General features: G+C 51.1%; 1 protein-coding gene across 1 annotated transcript in view; it reads left to right on the top strand.

Annotated features, from left to right (window-relative positions):
• The first annotated feature begins 615 nt into the window (after positions 1-615).
• The window catches only part of GDPD5 (glycerophosphodiester phosphodiesterase domain containing 5), a 114,925-nt gene continuing 92,077 nt past the window's right edge, over positions 616-23,463 (top strand). Inside the window, exon 1 of the mRNA XM_027660077.1 lies at positions 616-773. The gene's annotated coding sequence lies outside the window, so the exon portion shown is untranslated. The remainder of the gene's footprint in view (positions 774-23,463) is intronic.

Below are 23,463 nucleotides of genomic sequence, written 5' to 3'. Positions count from 1 at the left end.
GATGGTGAAGGGGAGCTGATGGGTGATGCAGATGTGAGGAACTGCCAGAGGGCAGGGTTTGATGGGATATTGGGAAGGAATTCTTGGCTGTGAGGGTGGGGAGGCCCTGGCAAAGGCCCAGAGAAGCTGTGGCTGCCCCATCCCTGGAAGTGTCCAGGGTTAGCCATGGCTTGGAACAACCTGGGCTAGTGGGAGGTGTCCCGGGGCTGGAACTGGATGAGCTTTAAGATCCCTTCCCACCCAACCCATTCCCGGGTGCTCTCTGCTCTTTGGGGGGGCTCAGCATTCCCAATCCCCATCCACAGTTCCAAACACCCCCCGGCTTTCCCACGTCTCCCAGAACCGAGCTTTGGGACGGCACCGAGCGGGAGGGAGAGGGGAACGGGCGGGGGAGGAGGGGCTTTTCCCTTTCCAGGGGTGCCCTTATCCCCCAGCCCCGCACCGCGCAGGGGTTCACATCCCGCAGGGACACCCCAAAACCAGCCGAACGAGCGGGCACAGCCTTCTGCTCCTTCCTCCTCCTCCTCCTCCTGCTGCTGCTGCTGCTGCCGGGGCGGAGCCGCCGGTGCCGCGCCCGCCCCGCTCGGGGAGCGGAGCCGAGCCGGCTGCGGGGACCGGGGACGCGGCGGCGGCACCTCCGTCCGCGCCTCTGTCCGTCCGTCTGTCTGTCCGTCCGTCCGCCCCATCCCACCCCGTGCCGGGGCGCGGCCTCGGCGGGGCAGGGGCACCCCCTCCCCCGGGGCTCGGCGAGCTGGAGGATTCCCCAGCGGCAGGTAAAGGGTGGCACTGGGAGCACTGGGAGCGCTGGGGGGGCTTTGGCATCCCCCGCTCTCCCCCCTCTCCACCTTTTGGCGAGGGGGGTGCGCGGTGACCCGGGGGTGGGGGGACGGTGCTGAGCCAGTGGGGGGGTGTCGGGTGTGTGACAGATGTGTTGGTTTGGGCCCCCCCCCCAAAAAAGTGCTGCGTTGTTTCTTTGCCCCTAAACGTGTTTGTTTGGTTTTTTTCCCCCATTCCCCAAAGATGTTTCTTTGCCCCAAAATGTGGATTTTTTTTTTTTCCCATTCCCACAAGGTATTTCTTTGCCCCAAAAGGCGTTTGTCTGGGTTTTTTTCCCCGTTCCCCAAAGCTGTTTCTTTGCCCTCTGTGCCCCCCCAAACGCTGTGTGCCCCCCATGGGTGGCTCACCTGGCCAGGAGCATCCCAAGCAAAGTTGGGATGTGATGGGGGGCTGTGGGTGGGCTCCCACCCGGTGAGAGGTGCCAGGGTGCCCCCTGTGATCTCTGAGACCCCCCCCCCAGTTATCAGGGTGTGGAGCTGCTCCCCTGCTTTTCTCCTCCAGGCCCTATTTGTGTGCCAGGTAATGCTTCATTTTTATCTAAAATCCTGGCATCTGCAGTGTCCCACAGTCCCAGGGCTTGTCTAGAGCCCTAAAATCCTGAGGCAGCAAAATCCCAAGAGGGATCTATTGTTGCTTGCCCAGCTGGAGGAGCACCCAGTGCCCATCCAGCACCCACAGTCTCCCAGCACCCTGTGAGGATGCTCAGGGATGTCCTGGATGGCTCCTGGGGACATCCCCCCACTGCAGCAAAGCCACTGTTAAACACCCCAAATTTTTCAGCCAGAGGGTGAATGTAGAGGGTGGTATTTTATCTTAATGCTTGGCAAAGAAATTGCTTGGAAAAAGGAGTAATTCAGGGGAAAAAAAGGGGGGAAAAATCATGTCGTTGGTGTTTTATTGAAGGTCTCACCCACGTCCTGAAGCGTCACCGCCCAGAAAACTGGGCACTGAGGAGTTGCAGCCCACATTTTCCTCTGGAAAAGGTCTGGTGGAGCAATTCTGGTGGTGGAAGCTGTGAAATTTCCCCCCTGGCGAGGTGGAAATGAGGATTCTGCAGCCAGAAAAAACCTGGCTGTGGCAAACTCCCCGTGGTGTGGGGTTTTAGGGCTGGGTCTGTCCAGCCACTGTTACGTGTAATCGTGTTGGCTTAAGGGTTATTTTGGGGCTGGAAAGGGATTATGGAGAGCTGACAGGAACAGTCCTGACTGTGCTGTGTGTGAAATTGTAACAAAAATGGAATTCTAGTTCCCTTTGCTGGCTCTTTGTGGAGGAAAAGGAGTGTTGCTCAGGAAGCCCGTGTGGATTTTTCTCCATTAAAAGTTACTCCGTGCACGGGGAACGTTTGATCCAAGCGCGCCGTTCTGATGCTGGATCCTCCTCGGGATGCTCCAGCTGCCAGGAAATTTAGATTGCTGCTTATTAGCCAGCAAAACTTAGCCCAGTGCTGCTCCTTAAAGAGGTTTTTTGGGGGTTGGATCGCACAGGGGATGCAGGAGGACTCCCTTCTGGAATTGCCAGCTCGCACTTGGCAGGTTCCTGGGGAAAAGCTGAGGGAAATGGATTTCCTGCCTCGCATTTTGTCTGGCAGGTCTGTGTTCCCCAGCCATCAGATTGCTGTGGAAAGCAGTCCATTAATTCATTATACAGCCTTTATCCACCTGAGCAGTGATGCCTCCTGAATCCTCAAACCCTGCTTTTTTAACACCTTCTCCTCCTCGAAGTGTCTTCCCGACGATATCCCAGCGGTGTGGGGCTGCAGAATATTTCCCTGGGATTTAGAAGGCACTTCTTCAGTGGCAAATTGAAAGCCGTGCTTTGATGGCAGAGTTAATTTTAGAGTGGGTGTCTCTGGCACGCTGTACTTGTATTAAATAAGCGTGTTCTGCATGTTCTGCTCTTCCCTGGGATGAATTCTGCGCTCGGTGGCGAGGCACGGCCGATGTTTGGCTTGTGTGTTCACAATGAAAATGAGCCCTGGGCGGATCAATCTGTTGGCTGTCTGGTTGTAGGTTCAGAAACTGCTGGCTCAGAATTAATGATATCAGGTTTGGTTTTCGCAAGGCAACAAATCGCTTTTATGAACCGGAAGATTCCAACAAGACACCGAAGCAGCTGCAAGGGCCGGGGACTATTTGTTGTACTTTCCCCCATGAACTCCATGTCCACGTGTGTTTGATCTGGAGTAACTGCCTTCAAACTGCCAGGGTGTTTCACACTGCTCAGTGCCAAAATATTTAGGGGTTTGTTGGTGTTTTTTTTAGTTTTTTTAACATGTGGGTTGGAGTAACTCACAGTTGCAAAGGGGGAGGGGGGGTTGAGGTCGGGTCCCAGGTGGCTCCTTCACCCTGTTGTTTGTTGGAGGCCCTTTGATGCTCACAGGTGGTGGAAGCTGGAGCTGGGTGCCCTTTCACCAGACACACCTGGGGGCAATATTGGCCTTTAACCCCCTTTGTGAGCCTTCCCGAGGGTGAGGATGAAAGGGAACGGCTGCACCTTTGAAATCCTCCTGGTTTGTGCCAGCCTGGGAAGGTGTGGTTATCCCTGACAGCGACAGTGGGGGAGCTGCTCACGGTAGGGCTCCTCCTGAGAGCAGCTTTCCTACAAATGTGGGCTGTGGGAATGTGCTTTCCCTGGTTTGAAACTCCTTTTCCTTGAGATTTTGCAGCCACAGGGGTCGGGCTCCTGTCCCACAGCCCTGGAATGAAGGGCTTTGCACCTTCGTGCCGATATTCCCGGATTTACACGATGGTTTGGGTTTGAAAGGACCTTCAAACTCATCCAGCTCCAACCCCCTGCCATGGGCAGGGACATCTCCCATCAGATCAGGTTGCTCCAAGCCCGGTGATGAAGGGATGGGATCCACCTGGCAGCCACTTTACCGAGGCTTTGTTAATTAGCGGCAGCTGCTAATTAAGCCTCAAGGAGCCTACATAGGGGTGGTTCACCCTCGTGCTGAAGCACGGGCAGTGCTGTTGGTGCGAGGAGGAGGTTGTGGCTGTGCTGGAGCTGCTGTGGGGTGAGCGGTGTCTCAGCTTCTCCCTCAGTTTGGGTGTTTGCTCGGGGCTGTTCCTGCCCCAAATGCCGGTACTGGGCCGGCCGTGGAGCTGAGCAGTGCCCTGTGCTCAGGAGAGGGCAGTGTCACACCGAGAGCTGCCTCCTTGTCCACGCTGGGCAGCACGTGGAGGTGACAACCTTTGCACCTCATCCCTCTCCCTCTTTCCCCAAACCCGATATTCTCCCTCCAGCTCTGCTCCTGGTGTTTGCTGTACCTTTACGGGAATATTCCGAGCGTGACGTCGGGAAAAGGGATTTAAGGGACTGTTTATAGCAGCTGCTTTTGCCTGCCAGCCCCTCTATAAACAGCGATTAGATGCAGCTCCTTTAATGCGTGGCTTGACTTTCAAAAACAAAATTAAAAAAAAAAATAGCTGTGCGGTGGTGTTTGGCTTTGCTGCTTTTTCCTCTTGAGTTAACCACTGTGTTCTCCCCACTTCCTCCAAAAATACCCACAGACACTGGCAGGACAACTGCCTGAGTATTTGGTGAAATAGTCTGTCGTTGCTCAACAGCCTGAAAAAAAAAAAAGCCCGATTTTTTTGTTTGTTTGTTTGTTTTATATGCAATTAAATATTTGTAGAAGATTCCTACCAGGGAGTGGTTAAAAGGTACAGAGTGTTCCCCTGAAGGGTCTTCAACCAAGGACCTTCTTGGGTGGCAATTGGGAAGTTTTCACCTATGGAATCCATTCCAGGTCGTGATTGAGCTCTGTCTTTTTTTTTTTTTTTCCCCTTTTGGTCGTTGGGCAGGATCAGCTTTATGAAAAAATGTTTCTTTTTGTGAGTATCTTATTTTCACTGATGTTCTTTCTTTTTTCTGAGTGTGGCTCTTGATCCAGGTATTGCTGAAGGGGCTGGTTTGGGTTTTTCCCACTGGATGAAGGGTGGCGTGGGGACAGGAGAGGGGAAAATGGTACCTTTGCTGGGGTGATGCACAAGTCTGGGAACCAGCTCTGTCCCCAGGCTCCCCCATCCCAGCAGAGCCCTGCTGGTGGCTCATCTGTTCCTTGGAGATAGCTGGGAGTGCTTTTAATATTAATTCCTTAGTCATGCCAAATTGAGTCCTCCTGCCCTTTATCCCCCGTGTCCTCTGTGTAGGAGCCAGGCTTTCTGTGAGGCATTTGGGATCCAGGAGGACTTGGAGGTGTTGGACTGGAGGTTGTATTCTCTTCTTGTCTGGGACTGCTCCAAAGGATCTGTTTCACTGTGTTAAGCAGCTTTTTATCCTCCACTTTTTCCCTTCGGAGCGAGCTTGCCTTGAATCTTTATTTATTTATTTAAAACCTGCTTTTTTTCAAACTCTGCTGGAGCTTGTAAAATCTCTTTATAAATATCTGGCTGCTGTGCTTTGCTTCCCTTTCCTCCTCCTAGCTGAGGTGAAACGAAACTTCTCCCTCCCCCAGCCTGGGTTTAGATGCTCAGAGCAGAAATATTCTGGTCGTTTGCTGGTTTTAGTTTCAGGCTCACATTTGCCCAGGTTGCTCAGGGAAAGCATTTTTGCATCTGACTGAAATAGTACAAGGTGAAACCCAGTTTCCTTTAAGAGGTATTTTTGGGTGTAGCCTTTAAAAAGATGTAATGGACTGGTTGTACCCTTCAAAGGGTTCTGAGCCGCTCTAATAGATTGTATTTTGGGCCACTTATTGATGGATCCCTGGAGCTGACAGTCACCAACTCGTAAATCAAACATAAAATCAAGTCAGGGTTCTGGTGGCCTGATGCAATTGCAGCAAAACAAATAAAGTGCAGCCAATTTTCGGGCTTGGAGGTGGCTCCAGAGGGTGGGAATCAGTGCCTGAAGGTCATGGGGTGATGCTCAGGGTGTTCCACGGGATCCTTGGGAAGTAGGTCTAATCCTGAGCAGGGCACTTAAGAGCTTGGAGAGGATTTGGGGCTCATGTCTGGGCTTGTTGTCCTGCTGGATTGCCCAGGAGCTTGCCAGGAGGGCAGGACCCTGGGCTGGCCCTTGTGTGTGACCCCATTGGAACCCTCTTATCTGAACAAAACCTTGGAGAGTGGTGATAAAACTGGGATCTGTTCCAGGCTGTGCCTTGCTGTGCCTGGTGCTTTTCCATAGTGCTGGCAAGGGGCAAGGTGGGGCTGGGGTCTGCCCAGGTCAGGCTGCCTGGAGGTCCTGCTGGTGCCTAAACTCACTCTCTGGGATGGATGGGAAGGGCTTAGGTTTATTTACAGGGATTTACCTCCGGGGTGAGGTCACTCTGAGATATTTGGGCGGATTTTGGTGCGTGTGTGTGTGTGTTTTTCAGATTTGCTTTTATTTTATTGCCAAGAGGTAATTAATGCTTTCCTTGGGATTAAAATATTTCCTGGGTGTCTCAGCTGGTGATGCAGGAAGGACTCATCCAACCCTGTGACCTCTCTTGGAGGCCAAAAGGGCATTTTTTGGAGAAGGTAAGAAGTGTGTGTTCAAAAGCAGCATCTGTGCAGCTGGTCTAGTGGAAGGTGCCCATGGCAAGGAAGGTGGAATGAGATGATTTTTAAGATCCTTTCCAACCCAAAGCTTTCTCTGCTGATTCTGTGATTCTTTCTTGCACGAAGAAGCCCCATAAAAAAGTTCCTCAGAGCTGTCAGGTGGGTGATGTTTTGTAGGCAGTTGCCTGATCCAGCAGTTGATTATGTTTGCGGGTATTGTGGGAATTCGGGTGTCAATCCACCTCCTAATTATTCATGAATCTTGTCAATGAGACTTTAAACTGTCAGTCAAACCCTGTGCAGTTGGAAACCCGGCACAGAGGCAGCACTGGGTGTCCAGGGCTGGTTGGCTCCGTTTCTCTCAAGCTTTTGGGGATGTGATTTCTCCATCCCTGGACATGAGTTGGCTGTTTGAGCCTGCAGGTCTGCACAGTAAGCGCCTGAGCAGCCCCTGGAGTCTGTGGCTGGCTGTGGGATTGTTGGGAGCCCTGGAATTCATCAAACTGAGAGGTGAGGCCAGACCTGTGGCTTCTCAAAAGGTCTATTTTTAGACGTGCTCCTGTTCACATGCAAATGATGTTCCTCATCAAGGATTGCTCTGCGCTTGGGACGCTGAGCTTGTAATCCCCTTTTTCCAGCACTTTTATAAATATCTACATTTCTGGCAGGCATTTTGATATTACTGTCTTCTTTTTTCCTGAGCTGGGTCCTCTGAGCTCCCAACCCACCTGCTGTGTTGCATTTGATGCTTTGTAAATATCTAGTGGTGGGAGGCTCTTATTTTAGGGGGTGACTTTACTCCCTGTGCTTGGGCTTTGGTGTGAGTTGCTGTTGTGTGACATCCTGCAAGCTCCTCTTCTGCTCCTGCCTGAAACCTGGGGGCAGAATCTGTGTTAAAACTGCTATTTAGCTGTGAGTTAATCGCTGAAATGCAGAGTGCTTGTTGCAGTCCTCATTACAAACCTAATTTAAAGTGCAAGGTTGACAGCTCAGCTGGAGATACTTTCCCTTATCACAAGTGTTTCCTAATCCGTCTCCTTTGCGTAGGGATGTGGGGTTGTTGGTTTTTTTTGTTTGCATGTCCAGGTTGTGCTCTGGGAGAGCTATATATTGAAGGAATGCAGTGTAGGACAGCTGTATCTGTTAAAACGTTAATGTGCTGGGGGTGAGGGTGCTCTGGTGTCCCTTGTGCCTCACAAGGTCACGGCTCTGCGTCTCCGCGTGTTCCCGACGCGCAAACCGCGACGGCTCTTTGGGATGGTTTGGCTTTGCAAAGGAAAATAAAGCTGCTTGTGGGATTAGGGCAACGTCCCTGAACACACAGGCGGGAGCAGCGTGGCTGAAGGCCAGTTTGGAGATGCCCTTGCTCGTGTTTGTAGCGTCAGCCCTGCAACGCGCTTCGGTCTCGAGCTCGTGAGGGGTAACGTGGAGCTCAGGACATGCCCTGTGGTTTTCCTGGACTTCCAGGGCTGGATGGGGTCGTTCTGGGATGGCTCTGTGAAGGGAGTCTCTGGGTGAATGTGCTTCTGGTGGGAAAGCGTTCCAGAAACCCTGCTCTGGGCATCTCTCCTGCTGCTGCTGGAGGCAGAACCAGCTTGGCTTCTTGGATGGTGTTGAGGGGCTGACACATGGAATGTGATGGCCTTTAAAAAATGGGATAGTCCACCCAGAGCATTTTTCATCAAGAACAGCGTGGGCAGCAGGGGAGGGGGGATTCTGCCCCATCTGCCAGGCTGGAAAAGCTCTGGGAAGCCTTACTGATGCTGATGACTCACCCCAGTGCCACCTGGAGCAGGAGGATCAGTCCCTGCCCTGCTGGACAGTCCCTTCTCATAAGGGGGCTTGTTAACAGCAAGGTTGGATTTGACCTGAAAGCAAAGGTTCCTGCTGGGTTGAAAAGCCCTCATGGGGTTTATCTTCTCGGTGTGATAAACACACCGTGTCCCAGTGGGAACGAGGTTAGTTTAGCAGGAGCAAAGCCTGGGGGTTTATTGGGGAGCTGTAACCTGGTGGCCAGACTGTTTGGGAGATGCCTTGCAGTGAAAAGTTAGAGGTCCACTTCTGACAGCAGGATAAGCTTAAATTAGGGGTGTCCTCTCTACTCCTAAAAGGATCAGCTTATTATGTGAAGGACTCTCAGGACAGAAGGGATTTAAATCCAAGCTTCTGTGTTAAGTGGTTGTACTGAGTTCTACTGGACCTGTGAGACACTTCTGCTCTTTTGGCCTCTCCCCTCCCAGCTCAGGGCAAAGAAAGGCTTTTTCCCTATTCCCTGAACTTTGTAGCTCAGCTGCAGTGTTTCCTGGAGGGATGTGACTGGCCTGAAGTCTGGAGTCTCCTTTCCCTGGAGCAGTGTGTGGGCTTGGGAGGGTCCCTGGGGTGAGCAGCAGGTCACGGGCAGGTGGGGGCAGAGGAGTGGAAAGGACGGTTCCTGCAGCTCCCCGGGCGTGACGTGTGGCTCTATCTATGCTGATATTTGCAGTGGTGATAAGGGAGGGTCTGGAACGAGCCTGCTCTGCCTCACATAAACCTCCAGCTGCTCCAGGAGCTGCTCCAGCTCAGCTCTGTCAGCTCTGCTGAACCTGAACCAGAGCAGGGCCTGGGACATGAGGGTGTTTGGGGTCCTTTAGCAGTGTGGAAACATCCAACAAGGAATTGTGCTGGAAGTGCTGCTGCTTTGTGAGTCCCTCTCAAATGTGTGTCTTGTCATTTTGTTTAAAGGAAAAGGGTAATTTTGGGATGGAGGCTTGGAAATGGAGTGTCTGAGGTGTGGCTGCCTGGTTGTTGTGGGGGTGTAATGAGCTGGCTGATGCTTAATGAAGGTGGGAGCTGGTCTCCACATGGATTGAACAGGAAAGTGGTGGAATCACTGTCCCTGGAAGTGTTCAGAAAACGTGTACATTTGAAGGCTTTGTTTTTATCCCAGTTTTAGAACACTGTGCTGCTGTGGGGACTCTAAAGAGGTTCTCTAGAATCATGGGAATATTTAGGTTTGAAGAGACATTAAAGTTCATCCAGTTCCAACTCCCTGCCACGGGCACATTTCATAGACCTGGTGGCTTCAAGCCTCATAAAACCTGCTCTTGGACACTTCTAGGGATCCAGGGGCAACCAGAGCTTCCCTGGGCAACCTGTGCCAGGGCCTCCCCACCCTCAAACCCTGGAATTCCTTCCCAATATCCCACCTAACCTTGCCCTCTGGCAGTGGGAGGCCATTTCCCCTTTGTCCCAAGTCCCTCTCCAGCTCTCCTGGAGCCCCTTTAGGTGCTGGAAGGGCAGGGAGAAGGCTCATTTGAAGCAGCTGGAGGGGGGAAGGGGCTGGGACTTGGCGAGAATGATGTGACAGCACCATGGCTGAAATGTGCCTGCCCTCTGCAAAGCCCTGCTCCAGGCTTTACACTGGCTGAGCCAGGCTTAGTCCAAGGCAGATGAGCCCTGCTGAGCTGTTGGAAGAAATGGCTTTTGCCAAAACTGGGAGCAAACACCAGTTGCTGTCCCACAGCGGTCTGTGCACAGGGTCAGCATGACCGTGGAGGTCCCAAACTGTGCCATCAGGGTCACTCCTTCAGCCAACAATTGTCACTGCTCAGCTGTGGAACTGTGTGATCAGCTGAGGGGGTTTAACACAGCAGCCAGTGCTCCTAACTGGGCTTTGGGATAGCAGCTGAGCCAAAAAAGCCAGTGGAAATGGGAGCTCCTGGGGCTGCCCAATTCCAGCGCCTCACGGAGCCAAGCTGTCTGATTTGTACCAGAATTGCTGCACTAATTGTTAGATCTGAACTGACTCCACGTGCTGGAAAGCTGAGGAGAAAGAAGCATCTCTTGGTGCTTTTTGTGGCTCAAAGCCCTTATGCTTCAAGCTCTGTCTCCTGGGAAGCTTCTCGAGTTGAAATATCTCCGTGAGAAAACCCAAAGCAGCCTTTGGCATTGAGGGGAGGTGGTGGTAGTGACTGCAAATCCCCTTTTAACCTGGAGAGCTGCTAAATGGATCCCTCACACGATTCCTGCCTTTCAGAATTCAGTTTTCTGCTTCCAGCTGGAAGGGAAGCACATCCATGGTGGAGCCTGGGGTGAGATCTAGAGGGAGAACAAATAACCGAGTGGTGGGAGGAGGAGGCTGCAAGCACAGCTCAAATCATGTTCTGTGTGCACCATCCTCCCTTAACCTTTCAGTGTCTGGCAGCAGATCTGGGCTCAGCCCAATTTATTGGGGTTTTTTCCTCCCAACCCTTTGCTTGGCTCCAGAAGAGAATTGTTTGCAAAGGCTCATGGAGTTCCAAGGGGCAGTTTGGAAGAGAGGAAAAACTCTTCTCTGAGTATTTCATGAGAAAACCCCAGTGCTTGGTCAAGGAGCTGCACTTCACCTCTTCCTTGTGAATATTTCAGCTCAGCCACCACTGTCTTCTGTTATATTCTTTTTTCACCCTAAAACTTATTGCTGTGTTTCAGCACTGCCTGAAGCTGATGAGATCTGCTCCCAAACTGGCTGGTTGTGGTGACAAATCCCATATATCTGATTCCAAAAGGCTGGCTTTTGACTTTTTAATTTTTTTTTTTTTAATTTTTTTTTTAATTTTTTTTTTTTTGATGGAAAGGTATGATATAAATATTGCCTAAACCACTTGTGGCTCTTGTCAGCTCCTCTGAGGCAGCTCTTGGCTGGGGTGTGAGTAAAACCCTGTTATGTCTCATGCTCCATCAGGTTTAATGCTTGTTAAATGGCAGAGCGGTGGAGAACAAGCTTTGGGCTGGGATTAAAAACATAAATACAGCTGCAAGTGGCTGAGCTTGGAAAGCAATTCTGCTGTGAGTGGATATATAGGGACTGCTGAGGTTTCTAGATTCCCCCCAGGACTCAGTGCCTGGAATTTGGGAAGGAGCAGGTACCTCTGGGGAAAGTCTTGTGTCCCTGCAGTAATAAATCCTCTCCCTGCCATCCAACACGAGGGCTGTATTTCAATAATTTTCTTGTACAGTTGAAACCAGCTACAGAGTTCGATCTCCTGCCTGTGTCCAACATTTACAACGTGAAAAAACAAAAAGTAGGGTTTGCCACCTCTGTGGCTTTTACAGGAGAGCTCTAAAATGATGTGAAAGGGTGATGTCACTGTGAAGACCTTTGATCATCCTGGAGCTCTCGGGGGCTTGAGGTCTGCTCAGAATGAGGGGTTGGCTCCTGGAGGGCTTCAGCTGTGTCCTGTCACACTCCAGCTCAGGCAGAAACTGCCTGTGTTTGCTGCATTTATTTGTTTGGTTCCTTTCATTTAAGAAACACTCAAATTGTGTTTTTACCCACAACTGAATTCCCACAGAGGAACAACCCCGAGGAACAACGTGTTGCTTGTTTGTCCTCAGACAATGTGATTTTTTTTTTTTTTTTTGCCATGAAGTCTTGGGCTGCTGATGACTCTGAAAGGAGGCATGTCCGAGGTACTGGGGGATGATTTGGGATCATCTGTGTTTTATCCACACACCAGTGATTTTAGTGGAGGGAATAAGTGTATTCCTGGTTAAAGGATGTGGCGCTGCCTCAGTGGGGCAGGATGAGGGTGGAGAAGACTTGGATGCTGTAGAAAGGGCAGGCAGAATGGAGATTTCTTTCTTCCTTGGGGTTTATTCCAATGAACCCACCTTCCTCAGGTGCTGCTCTTTGGCTTCTTGACACAACTGCTCTGCAGAAATATCTGACAGGAGGATTTTTAGGGGCTGAGATGGGAGAGGGGCTCTGGAAAAAGCTGTGTAGGAGCCTTTGCCTGGCTCCAACATTCCAGTACAGAGGTTTTGCTTGGTTATAACAGTAACCTCAGCTTAATGTCACTCTTTGCCACAAGCAGTGATCCAGGTTCACTGGAGAAAGTCCAATGCATAGAATGGGACAAGGAAAAGGAACTTGCAGCAGTTTTTCTCCTCCCCTTTTCCTTTCCAGCCCTTTTTCTCCAGTGCCACAGCCAAAGGATGAACCCTTGATTTGTGATTATTTATTTGTTTATCCCTCCCCCCCCCAGTGATAGATATTAATTAGATTCCATAAATACTTTCAGCTTTGGACACGATCTGCCAGAAATAGCTGGGAGCTCTGCAGGGGGGTTCATTTGGCTCAGGGCTCTGCCCACTTTATCCCGAGTGTGCCAGCGAGCTCAGCTCATGGAGCAGCTTTGGAACCAGCGGGGTGTGAAGGTGGGGATGGGAAAACCTTCCAGGGACTGGTTCATCACCTTCTGGTGTGTTCTGCAGCTCAAAACCTTTCCCTGAGGGTTAGTTTTATTCATCCTGATGGCTGAGAATGTTTTCGTGTCCTGGGGCCAGGCTGGGAGTGTAGCAGAGGTTTTCAAACTCAGGCAGCTTGTAGTGATTTAGATGTGTAGGGGAGGCTTCTATCCCAGTAACCTGGATCGGTTGGAATGGGAGTAAAATCCCAATTTTAGGGGTGTGGGTCCAGGACTGGGAGGTATTTTTAGCCACTCTTCCCTGAGAGACATTTGCACAGGAGTGTCTGGCAGCTGAACCTGTGTCTGCTGCACCCCCAGTGTCCTGGATCTGAGAGACTCCGTGGGCTGTGCTGTGAGTAATCTGGGAGCAGGGCAGGAGGGAATGTGTTGGCTCCTTCTGTTCAATATGGAAATGGCACTTTCCCACGTGGGGGTGGTGGTAGGTGGGGGATGCTGCTCCTCTGAGAATTCACACGGAATAACCTCCCCTGTGGAGGTGGGAGCAGCTTCCCTTGGCATGACGTGGGTCCTTGAAATATTGTTGGCAAAAAGGTGGTTTTCACACTCAATGTGGGTCGTTTTAGGACAAGCTGTGAGCTGTTGTGGGGGGAAAAAATACCGAATAAGGTGAAAACTGGTTTGATCAGGAGGGGTTTTGAAGCTGCTCCGTGTCTGACCAAGGCTGGTGGGTCCAGTTGCTGCTGAGCAGGGGCTGCCAACCTGGGGAGTGTCCCCAGGGTGTGACAGGCACAGCACAACACACCTTGGGGTGGGATCCAGTGGAGGGCGAGGGAGGCAGAAGGGTTTGGGCTGGGAGGAACCTTAAAGATCATTAATTCCACCCCCTGCCATGGGCAGGGACACCTCCCACCATCCCAGGTTGCTCCAGCCTGGCCTTGGACGCTTCCAGGGATGGGGCAGCCACAACTTCTCTGGGCAACCTCTGCCAGGGCCTTCCCACCTTCACAACCAAGAATTCCTTCCCAATATCCCATCTATCCCTGCCCTCTGGCAGTGGGAAGCCATTCCCCCTTGTCCTGTCTGTCCATCCCTTGTCCCCAGTCCCTCTCCAGCTCTCCTGTAGCCCCTTTAGGCCCTGGAAGGTGGTCTGAGGAAGATGCTGGAGCATGTCCTGGTCTCCTGCCCTTGGCTGTCCCAGTGACAGCATCCCATCCCAACTGTCCCCAAGTGCAGTGACCCTGCAAGAAGCCACTGACCTCCTGGGGCTGGTTTTGACAATGGAGGAGCTTGGCTTGGCTGCCTTTGTTTATCCAGCACAAGTGGATTTGTCACCCAATGGCTTGATGGCTCCTAATTAGACAAAATCACCCCTCTTCTTTCCTGCTGTTTGGATTTCTCTTCCAGACTGCCAGGAAGCCTCTGTGCTTTGAAGGCTCCAAGCAGCACTTGAGTCATTGGGATCCCACTTCTGGTTGGGTGCAAAGCTCGACACTGCTGTGGCACCTCTGGATTGGCTGGTTTTTTTAATAGTTTAAGTTAAAACAAGCAGTTAATTCGTTTATGTGCAGGTTGGATATTTACGTGGCTTGGATGCAACCTGTGGAACTTGGGTATGGCAAAAAATGCCTTTGGAAAGAGCTGTCTCCCGGGTTTTTTTGGGGGATGATTGTGTTTCCTGCAGAAGGAATTTCCCAGCTCGTTTGTGAGACAGGATCTAAGGGATCAGAGCCTTCAGAGGCTGAAAGCTCAAGGGGTTAAACCCCCCCCCCCCCCCAACAAAAACCACCCCTAAACAAAACAACCCCCACTTTCTGAAGCATGATAGGAAACCTTGCAATAACTCTGGGAGCTAGAAGTCTTTAAAGGGCAGAGATTTTTCTGTCCATTATCTCAGACATCTTTCTAGGCTTCATTAAGCACATCACAAATTTACTTTTGTCCACGGAAGCGCAGATGCCATTTGATCTAAAGATTGGGATCACATTTCCTTCCTCTAAAGCAAAAGGCAAAGATTAGCGAGGACTGCTGGGGTTAAACTTTAATTATTGCTTAGGACAGGCTCATTATTGCTGAGCAAGAGAGCCAGGTTTAATAAGTTGGTTCCGTGGAATCACAGAGCAGTGTCAGCACCACAAATCCAGGGAGGAACAGGCAGGATCATCCATGTGCAGTGCCTGTTGGAGAAAAGCTCGTTTCCAGAGTGAAGGAATTTAGGAGAAGATACCATTAAGGAAGGAGTGGTATCTGACCTGATACTGCTGCAGCAGTGTTGAAATGCACAGATAATTTGTAGGAAAATGCTTGAAGATAATGGGGCTTGGGAATGATAAGCAGATGTGTTCAGTTTCCTTTGGGAAGAGGAGCAAGGATGTGATTTTTCCAGCATTAAAAAGGCAGATGAAGAAGAGCTTTGAGGCTCCTGCAGCATTTGGGATCAATTAAAGACCAGGCACGAAGTGCTTTGGCCCCCCAAACATCAGGGGAAGGGGATTTATTCATTAAAGGTTGCCCTGACCTGTACTTTGAGGGATTGGGAATCAGAGAATCCCACAGTGGTTTAGGTTGAAGGGACCTTAAAGACCATCTCATTCCACCCCCTGCCATGGGCAGGGACACCTTCCACCAGACCAGTTTGCCCCAAGCCCCGTCCAACCTGGCCTTGAGCACTTCCAGGGATGGAACATGAGTGATCCAAGGCAACTGCACTATGGGATGCTGGGATGGGACAGACCTGGAGCTCAGATCCCACTTGGGCTGTTCCCACTGCTGACGGTGAAGGCTGAGGAGCTCTGGGATGAGCCCTAAATCCTGAGCACAGGAGAGGCTTTGATGCTTCAGATGGTTTGGATGTCTCATACCTGAAGGACTTTTCCTCTGGCAAGGTCTCTGCTGAGCCTGTCAGGAAGAATCCTTGGGATGTCACAGTTATTGCATGATGGTTATGTGCTAATGGGATTGAATTCCTGCAAGGCTTGGTATGAGGGGAAGAAGTACCTCAAAGGACCACAGGTATTTTGGGAAAGGCTTAAGTGGAATAAAATTCAGCTGCAGTCATGTTACAGCAGGGATTGGGATTGCTCCATCTCACTTGGAATTAAGTGAGATGGAGCAATGAGTTTTCCCATTTTTACATGGGATGTGCATAACCCCATCTCTCCTGCCTGTCCCTGGGGTATTCCCTGCTGGAAAGAGGGAGGGCTTCTCAATTAAAGGGGGAAAAGCAAGAGATGTGTTGGGTGTGAGTGCTTTCCCGTGGAAGCTCCTGAAAAGCTTGCAGGTGTCCTGCTCCCCCAGGCTGGACTGGAATTTGTGACCCAGCGGGGAGCTGCTGCCTCTGCCTCCTGTTTCCTCGCCCTGTCAGGGCTCCTGGGGGGCTGGGGGAGGTGGAATAAGGAGCCTTTGCACATTGGAGGGGAAGGGGAGTGTGGAAGGTTTCCTTCCTGGGGAAAGGGCTGGTAGAGCAGCTCGGGAAAACCCAAACAAAGCAGCTTCTCTTCCCCTCTGGCTCCGAGCAGGGGGGTGATGTCAAGGTGGGGCTGAGCCTTCCCAAAACTATAGGAATGCTTTTATTTCCTTCTTTTTTTGTCTGAAGGATGAGGGGTTGGGGGATTGGTTTATGTGCTTTTCTGTTTGGTCTCTCAAACAATGCTGCTTCCCCTTCCTTGGAGCAATTGTTCCCTGTGTGGCTGACTCTCTTCCTTCCCCTTGCTCTCCATCGTGGGAAGCGCTCTCCTCACCATGTGTAGGCTCACATTTAGTCTCTGCTTTACTTTCCTTTGTCCTGTTCGGTTCCCATTTGGTTTTTTTTTTCATATTTTCTGCCTGGATCCTCATCTCAGGGTCCCAAAACCAGATGTTTTAGCACTGATGGAGAGAATGAACAATCAGAGCAGCTTCTACCTTCAGCCTTGAACTTGACAGTGCTGGGTGAATGGTTGGACTTGATCTTGGAGGTCTTTCCCAACCTTTTCCTCATTCAGGATTCTACCTGCCAGAGACTGCAAAGTCTAACAGGCTTTATAATACCACTGGATTTTATCCCTTGAGTGGATGTAACTTGCTTTTGGGAGGGCCACTTTCTAATGGAAGAAGTGGTGTTTTTGTGATCAGCCTGATCTCAAACCTTTTCAAATGCATCCATTCAGCGGGACAAAGGGGTTTTTTTGCCATGTGAATTTCTAATTCTGAGCTGTATCAATCTCATACACCATCTGTTGTACCAGAAATAACTAGATTTTTCCTTGAATAGTGCTGGGAAGAAAGGCACAGGACTGTTGGAGCAGGTCCAGAGGTCATGGAAGTGATCAGAGGGCTGGAGCCCCTCTACTCTGGAGCCAGGCTGGGAGAGCTGGGGGGGTTCACTTGGGGAAGAGAAAGCTCAAGGGAGAGCTGAGAGCCCCTTGCAGGGCCTAAAGGGGCTCCAGGAGAGCTGGAGAGGGAACTGAAGTGGAACTGAACAATTCCTTGTGCAGAAATACCCAGTGGGATATTCCAGGCTGAGGGATGTCAGGAACCTCCTGGTTGTGCAGGAGCTCTGCTCTGACCCACCTCTCTTTGAAAACATCCCCTGGACTCAGATAAGAACTTCCAGTTCCTTCCAGCATTATCAGAGGAGCTTCCTGAGGGAGCTGTGGGTATTTTCTGCTGGGGGAGGAAGGGGAAAGGCTGGTGGAGTGTTCCATGATAGGCTTGGGATTGCTGAGCTCATGGGATGAGTGGGAAAGGCGGCAGCAGCAGACTGGGGGGGGGTTTGCCCTCTCTTGCTGGGTGGAAATCATGTGGTCTAATTAAACAAGAGCAGCTCATGATAATGGGTTTTAGGGGATTGTATCCCACTTCAGCAGGGCCAGGGCACACTCATCCTGTTGATAAGGCCAACACCCACTGTAAAAACAGTTATTGAGAGTCTGAGCCTGTGTGAGATTCTCTGGTGGAAACCTGGGAGTTCAGAAGCTTGGGAGAAGCCCACGGTGGATATTTCAAACCTTTGTTCCCTTGGGGAAGTGGCAAAGAACCTTCTTGCATTGGGTGCATAATTAATTTTATGGATAGAAACGAACCTAAATCCTTCTGTCTGCAATCTATGTGTGATGGAATGATAAAGTTGGGTTTCAAATCCATTCTGGTGTCCAGTGTCTTTCCTGGGGCAGTGGGATGGTGTTGATCTGTCCTTTTGTGTGTAGAATTGGGGTTGTCCAGCCCAGGGTGGGGGTGAGTTCAGCTAGGCTGTGGGGAAGCAAAAGCACCTCTAAGCCCTTCTGGATGCACCTCCCACAAAAATCCTAGGCTTAATTGGATTGTGCAGGTACTGCAGAGCAGTTCCAACCCTTGCTGTGGCCAAGGTGGCTCTTCAATCCATTATTTTTTGGGGTTCTTGCCTAACTGGCCACGGGCCCCACAAAGTGTCAGGTGACTGCAGGAATGGAGCCTGTTTGGTGCCGTAAAGGGCTGAAAACAGCACAAATTCCCACTGTGGCTTCTCCTGTGAGCTGTTAGCTGGGCATCCATTGTTGTTCCTGTTAACTTAAAAATCCTCCCGGTGCCCTTTTCCAAGCACATGATTAGGAATTGCATGGAATGCTCTGATTACTGACTCCACTATTGACTAGAGAGCTGCCTGGAAGGGAGGTTTTTTGCTGACTGAGCAGATCAGAGCCAAAACCAGTGTGAGCTGAGCAGGACCTGAGTGTCTGTCCTTGGTGTCTCACAGTCCCCGAGGCTTCACCTGCATCTGCAGTGGTCCAGGGCCAGCTGTATTTTTAGACCAGGTTTAAATAGACGTTGTCAGAGCTGTTTAGTGCTGTCTCAGGGGGACAGGAGTGGTTGCTCAGAGGACTCTTGTGCTGAGAGCTCGTTGTGGGAAGCACAGCAGGGATGGGGGTGCAGTGAGAGCTGGGACTGGGCACTTTAAATGCTACTGAGTCAAACTGTTGAGTTGTTCTCCAGGATTCCTTGTTGCTGCTTTTAATTAATAAATAAAAAAAAATGCTACTTGGAGCAGATTTAAAGGAGATACTTTAAGGGTGCTTAAAGAAACCCCCGTGGGTGCATGGCATGGCTGGGAGCACCACTGGAATGTTGGGGTGGCTTGTGCTGGCACAAGCTGGACAGGGCTTGGAGCAAGCTGGGATAGTGGAAGGTGTCCCTGCTCGTGGCAGGGGGTGGAACCAGATGAGCTTTGAGGTCCCTTCCAACCCAACCCATTCTGAGATTGTAGGAGATCTGGAGGAGATGGTGAGTCTGTCTCCAGCAGGGCCCCAAACACTCAAATGCTGACCTGGCACTGGCCTCAAGACACCTCTTGGTTGACTTGCTCTGGAGGTGGGCTGAGATTCCTGCTTCCCTCCTTCTGGGAGAGAACTCCCCTGACGATGTTCTCTCTGCAGGAGAATGGCAGAAACTTGGGGAGAGTCCTGTAAAAACCAGCCTGGGTGCCCTTCTGAGCACTGCACTCACAGCTCTGCTTTCATCCCAGGAATAACATCGCTGGCTCCTCCAGAAATGCTGGATAAGTCTGCAAGCCCAGCTCCTGTGTTGTCTGCAGTGGCCCTCAGGCTGCTGGAGCCTGCTTGGAATCAGCCCCATGGCCACAGCTGTAGGAGTGTTGTTTTTCTGAAGTGCTGATCCTTTTCCTTCCTCCCCGATTCCTCAAAAGAAAACAAGTCCCTTGATTTCGGCGCCAGAATTCGCTGCTGACTCTGCACAAGTTGTTTGCTCTTCTCTTGTGTCCTTTTTTATTTTTTTTCCCCCCTCAGCTGAATTGCCCCAGAGTTTGGGCCCTAGAGAAGGGACTTTTGGAAAGTCTTCAATGCAAAGCTGATCTAGAAAAGAGCAGAGGGACAGAGCTGATGTTTAAAGATGTGCTGTCATCAGATGTACATCTCTAGCCTCCAGCTCGTTGCTTGGAGAAACTTATATCCCAAACATAACAAGGCACAGGATGAGAGGAAACGGCCTCAAGTTGGGTCAGAGGAGATTTAGGTTGGGTACTAGGAAAAATTTCTTCACTGGAAGGGTGGTCAGGCTTTGGAACAGAGAATCACAGGCCCTGGAAGTGCTCAAGCAGCATGTGGATGTGGTACATGGGAACACAGGTTAGTGGAAGTGCTGGGTTAAGTTGGACTTAAAGATCTTGAAAGGCTTTTCCAACTTCCAACCTTAGTGATCCTGTGATTCCATTAAAATACAACTGTGGCTTTTTTGTTTGTTTGTTTGTTTGTGGTTTTTTGGTTTTTTTCTTTGGGATTTTTTTGTTTGGTTTGGTTTTTTGGGGTTTTTTTTGTTTTTGCGGTTTTTTTTGTTTTTTTTTTTTTTTTTTTTTTTTTTTTTTTTTTGGGGGGGGGTGTTGGTTTTTTTTTTCCTGTTTTTGTTTTTTTACAATAGGTCTTGGTGGAATTTGCTCTTAAAAGCAAACATGGCAAGTCCATAAGTCCATTGCAAGACCACTTGGTCTTCCCAGTATCCTGTCGTGGAATTGTTTAGGTTTGGAAAGATTGGGATGGTCACTGAGGTTTGTGCCCAGGAGCTGTGTGGTGACAGACCTCAGGTCCTGTGTGTCAGACCTGCTCTCAGTGGAGCCACGCTGGGAAGCCTCCAGGAGGCTCTTTGCCTTCTGGGGTGATTTTCAGGGACCAGAGCAGAGGTGTGGCTTGGCACAGGGGCCGGGCAGAGCATGGGCAGAGGTACCAGCCTCAGCTGGTGCTGCAGGGAGCTGTGGAGGACCTCTGCTTGGATGGGACAGGTCCACGCTGCTGCTGCTGGGGTGGCTTTGGCTCCTGGTTGTCCAGGGTGCCCTTGGCCCTCTGGAACACCCCTTTTAATCCCTGTGCTTACTCACAATCAGTGTCACCAGAGAGTGTCTGAGCAGAGATTAACCACGGCTGAGCGTGGCCACCTGTGAAAGCCTGGAGAGAAAAACTTTTTCTAGAGCTAAACATGCTCCCAAATCCTTATTTTATGTTATTTTTTAGCTTTTTGCCCCGAACCAGTCACGAGAGGGCTGCTCAAGGGCTGTAGTGCAGAGGGATGCCTCGTGCAAGGACTCTGTCCTAAATTGGAACTCTCTCTGTTGTCCCCTGGTCCCCTGCAGGGTGGTGGCACGAGCCAGGTGCCTTTGGGGTGACAGCTGGGGGTGGCCTGGCTGTGTGTTGCTCTGACTGATCCTCACTAATGCACTGTTTGGAGAGGCAAGCCTGGCTTGCTAAGAATAGGCAGCTTTGTGGGAGATAAGCCCCAGACTGACCTCAGCTGAGCCCATCACGTTCGGCCCGAGGGGAGCTGAGTAGTGTTTCACACTCTGTGTGTGTGTGTGTGTGTGTGAAATAAAGAGGAAAATACAGTTTCCAAACTGTTGGGGGAACCTGTGGAAGAAAAGGGGTGCTTAAAGAAAAGCACAGTGGTGCATGGCATGGCTGGGAGCACCACTGGAATGTTGGGGTGGCTTGTGCTGGCACAAGCTGGGCAGGGCTTGGAGCAACCTGGGATGGTGGAAGGTGTCCCTGCTTGTGGCAGGGGGTGGCACTGGATGAGCTTTGAGGTCCCTTCTAACCCCAACCATTCTAGGATTCTAAATCTGAGCCTGCCCCACTGCTTTGGGGTGTGTGACAGGGCTGTGACATGTACCTTGCTCCAGCCCTGCTCTCTGTACCTCCAGGAAGAAATGAATCTCTGGGCTTTGGGGCTGTCTTGGCCAGAGTGCAGGATAAACCAAAGCCCTTCAGGCTGCTCTGCATCAGGGACCCCTCTGTAGGGTGCAGGAGTCCTGCTCAGTTGAAGCAGGAAGGAGCTGCTGATCCAGTGGGTTTTTCTGGATCTGTCCCTGCGAGATGAGCAGAAGTTCCTGTGTTGCAGAAGTGGATGGATGGATGGAGAAGCAGAAAGGATTTTTTTTGGATGATTCAGTCCCTGTGTGTGTGTAAGCACACCCTAAGCCCTGGTGCTTGTGAGGGCTGTGCTTGGGCAGCTCTTGGAGCCCTTTCTGGTGCTCAGCACCCAATGCCACATGTCGGGAAGCAAATCCTCAAACCAGGAGGTGTTGAATTCTCTCTCTTTCTACTCCCAAGGTCATCTGCTCTTCCAAGTTCTTACACTTTAAAAAGCAGCCTGGGAATCCTGACTCTGCTTGGTGTGCTCTGGAAGTGGCTGTGCCTCCTGGGTGTGAATTTAGCAGCAAATGGTGCTTTTCAGATGTTGGCAAAGCTGCCTGCAGAAATACTGGGAAGAAAGTGAACATGAGGGCAAACTTCCTGGGAGGTGGGAGAGTGTTTGCTTCTGCTTTTGCTTTGGTGGAGAGGCTCAGAGCATGTTTGTAAAACTCGACATTGATTCCATTAAGCTGGTGGGATCTGCTCTTCTCTGAGGAGTCAAGATGAAAAAAACAAAAATATTTGGGGAGATTATAGCAAGAAAAGATGTACAACGAATATTGGTCAGGAGTATCTTCCCTGGTGCACTTGTCTCTCTGTTATCTTGTTGTGCCTCTGGAGCAGCAGCGGGTCATGGTGACATGAATTAAGATGCCAAATGTTGGCTGCCCTGCTCTCACAGTGCCAGACCTCATGGGCTGTTGCCTGAGGGGGCTTTTTGTGGCAGAGGCAGTTTTGGAAGTGTTTAATAGTCTTGTTGTGTTGCCTCTCATGAGAGGGCACCACAGCCCTCATCAGCTTCTGTGGGCTCAAACTGGTCTGGGGATCGTGGAATAACAGAATAGTTTAGACTGGAAAGGACCTTTTAAGTGTCATCTCTTCCAACCCCCCACACCCTCCACTAACCCACATTGCTCCAACCTGGCCTTGGACACTTCCAGGGGTGGGGCAGCCACAGCTTCTCTGGGAAATCCATTCCAGGGCCTCCCCACCCTCCCAGGGAAGAATTCCTTCCCAGTATCCCATCTAACCCTGCCCTCTGGCAGGATGCTCCAGCCTTGGTGTGTTCTTTGTGAGAGCAGCTCTGTGAGCTCTTCCTGGTGAGGAGGTTTTTTTCATAGAATCACAGAATCAGCTGGGTTGGAAGGGACCTCCGAGATCATCAAGTCCAACCCTTGATCCAACCCCGCTGTGGTTCCCAGCCCATGGCACTGATGCCACATCCAAGTCTGATCTTAAAAACCTCCAGAGACAGAGAATCCACCACTTCCCTGGGCAGCCCATTCCAATGGCTGATCACCCTCTCTGGAAAGAAATTCTTCCTAATATCCAACCTAAACCTCCCCTGGCACAGTGTAAGACCATGCCCTCTTGTCTTGCTGATAGTTGCCTGGGAAAAGAGACCAATCCTCACCTGGCTACAACCTCCTGTCAGGGAGTTGTAGAGAGTGAGGAGGTCCCCCTGAGCCTCCTCTTCTCCAGGCTGAACAGCCCCAGCTCCCTCAGCCTCTCCTCATAGGACTTGTGCTCGAGTCCCTTCACCAGCCTCATTGCCCTTCTCTGGACCTGCTCCAGGACCTCAATGTCCTTCCTGAGCTGAGGGGCCCAGAACTGGACACAGCACTCCAGGTGTGGCCTCACCAGCACTGAGTACAGGGGAAGAATAACTTCCTTGGACCTGTTGGCCACACTGTTCCTGATCCAGGCCAGGGTCCATTGGCCTTCTTGGCCACCTGGGCACACTGCTGGCTCCTGTTCAGCTTCCTGTCAATCCAAACTCCCAGGTCCCTTCCTGCCTGGCTGCTCTCCAGCCACTCTGTGCCCAGCCTGTAGCACTGCAGGGGGTTGTTGTGGCCAAAGTGCAGGACCCGGCACTTGGCCTGGTTTAACCTCATCCCGTTGGAATCAGGGAATGGAGGAAACGGGGGTGGAAACACAGAGTGCAAAGCTCAGGTGATGTCACCTCGGTGTCCTCTGCTACTCCGGGCAGGGAGGGCACTGGCCAGGGGCTGGAGCAGTTGTGGCACGTGTGCCCCCACCTTGCAGGGCTGGGCTGGCTCCCCAGAGCATGTGTGAGCTGTCAATGCCTGCCGTGGTTGTGGG

This window comes from Corapipo altera, unplaced genomic scaffold (genome assembly GCF_003945725.1).
Source record: "Corapipo altera isolate COAL_440 unplaced genomic scaffold, ASM394572v1 74, whole genome shotgun sequence".
NCBI lineage: Eukaryota > Metazoa > Chordata > Aves > Passeriformes > Pipridae > Corapipo > Corapipo altera.
This window is presented reverse-complemented; position numbering and strand designations above follow the sequence as displayed.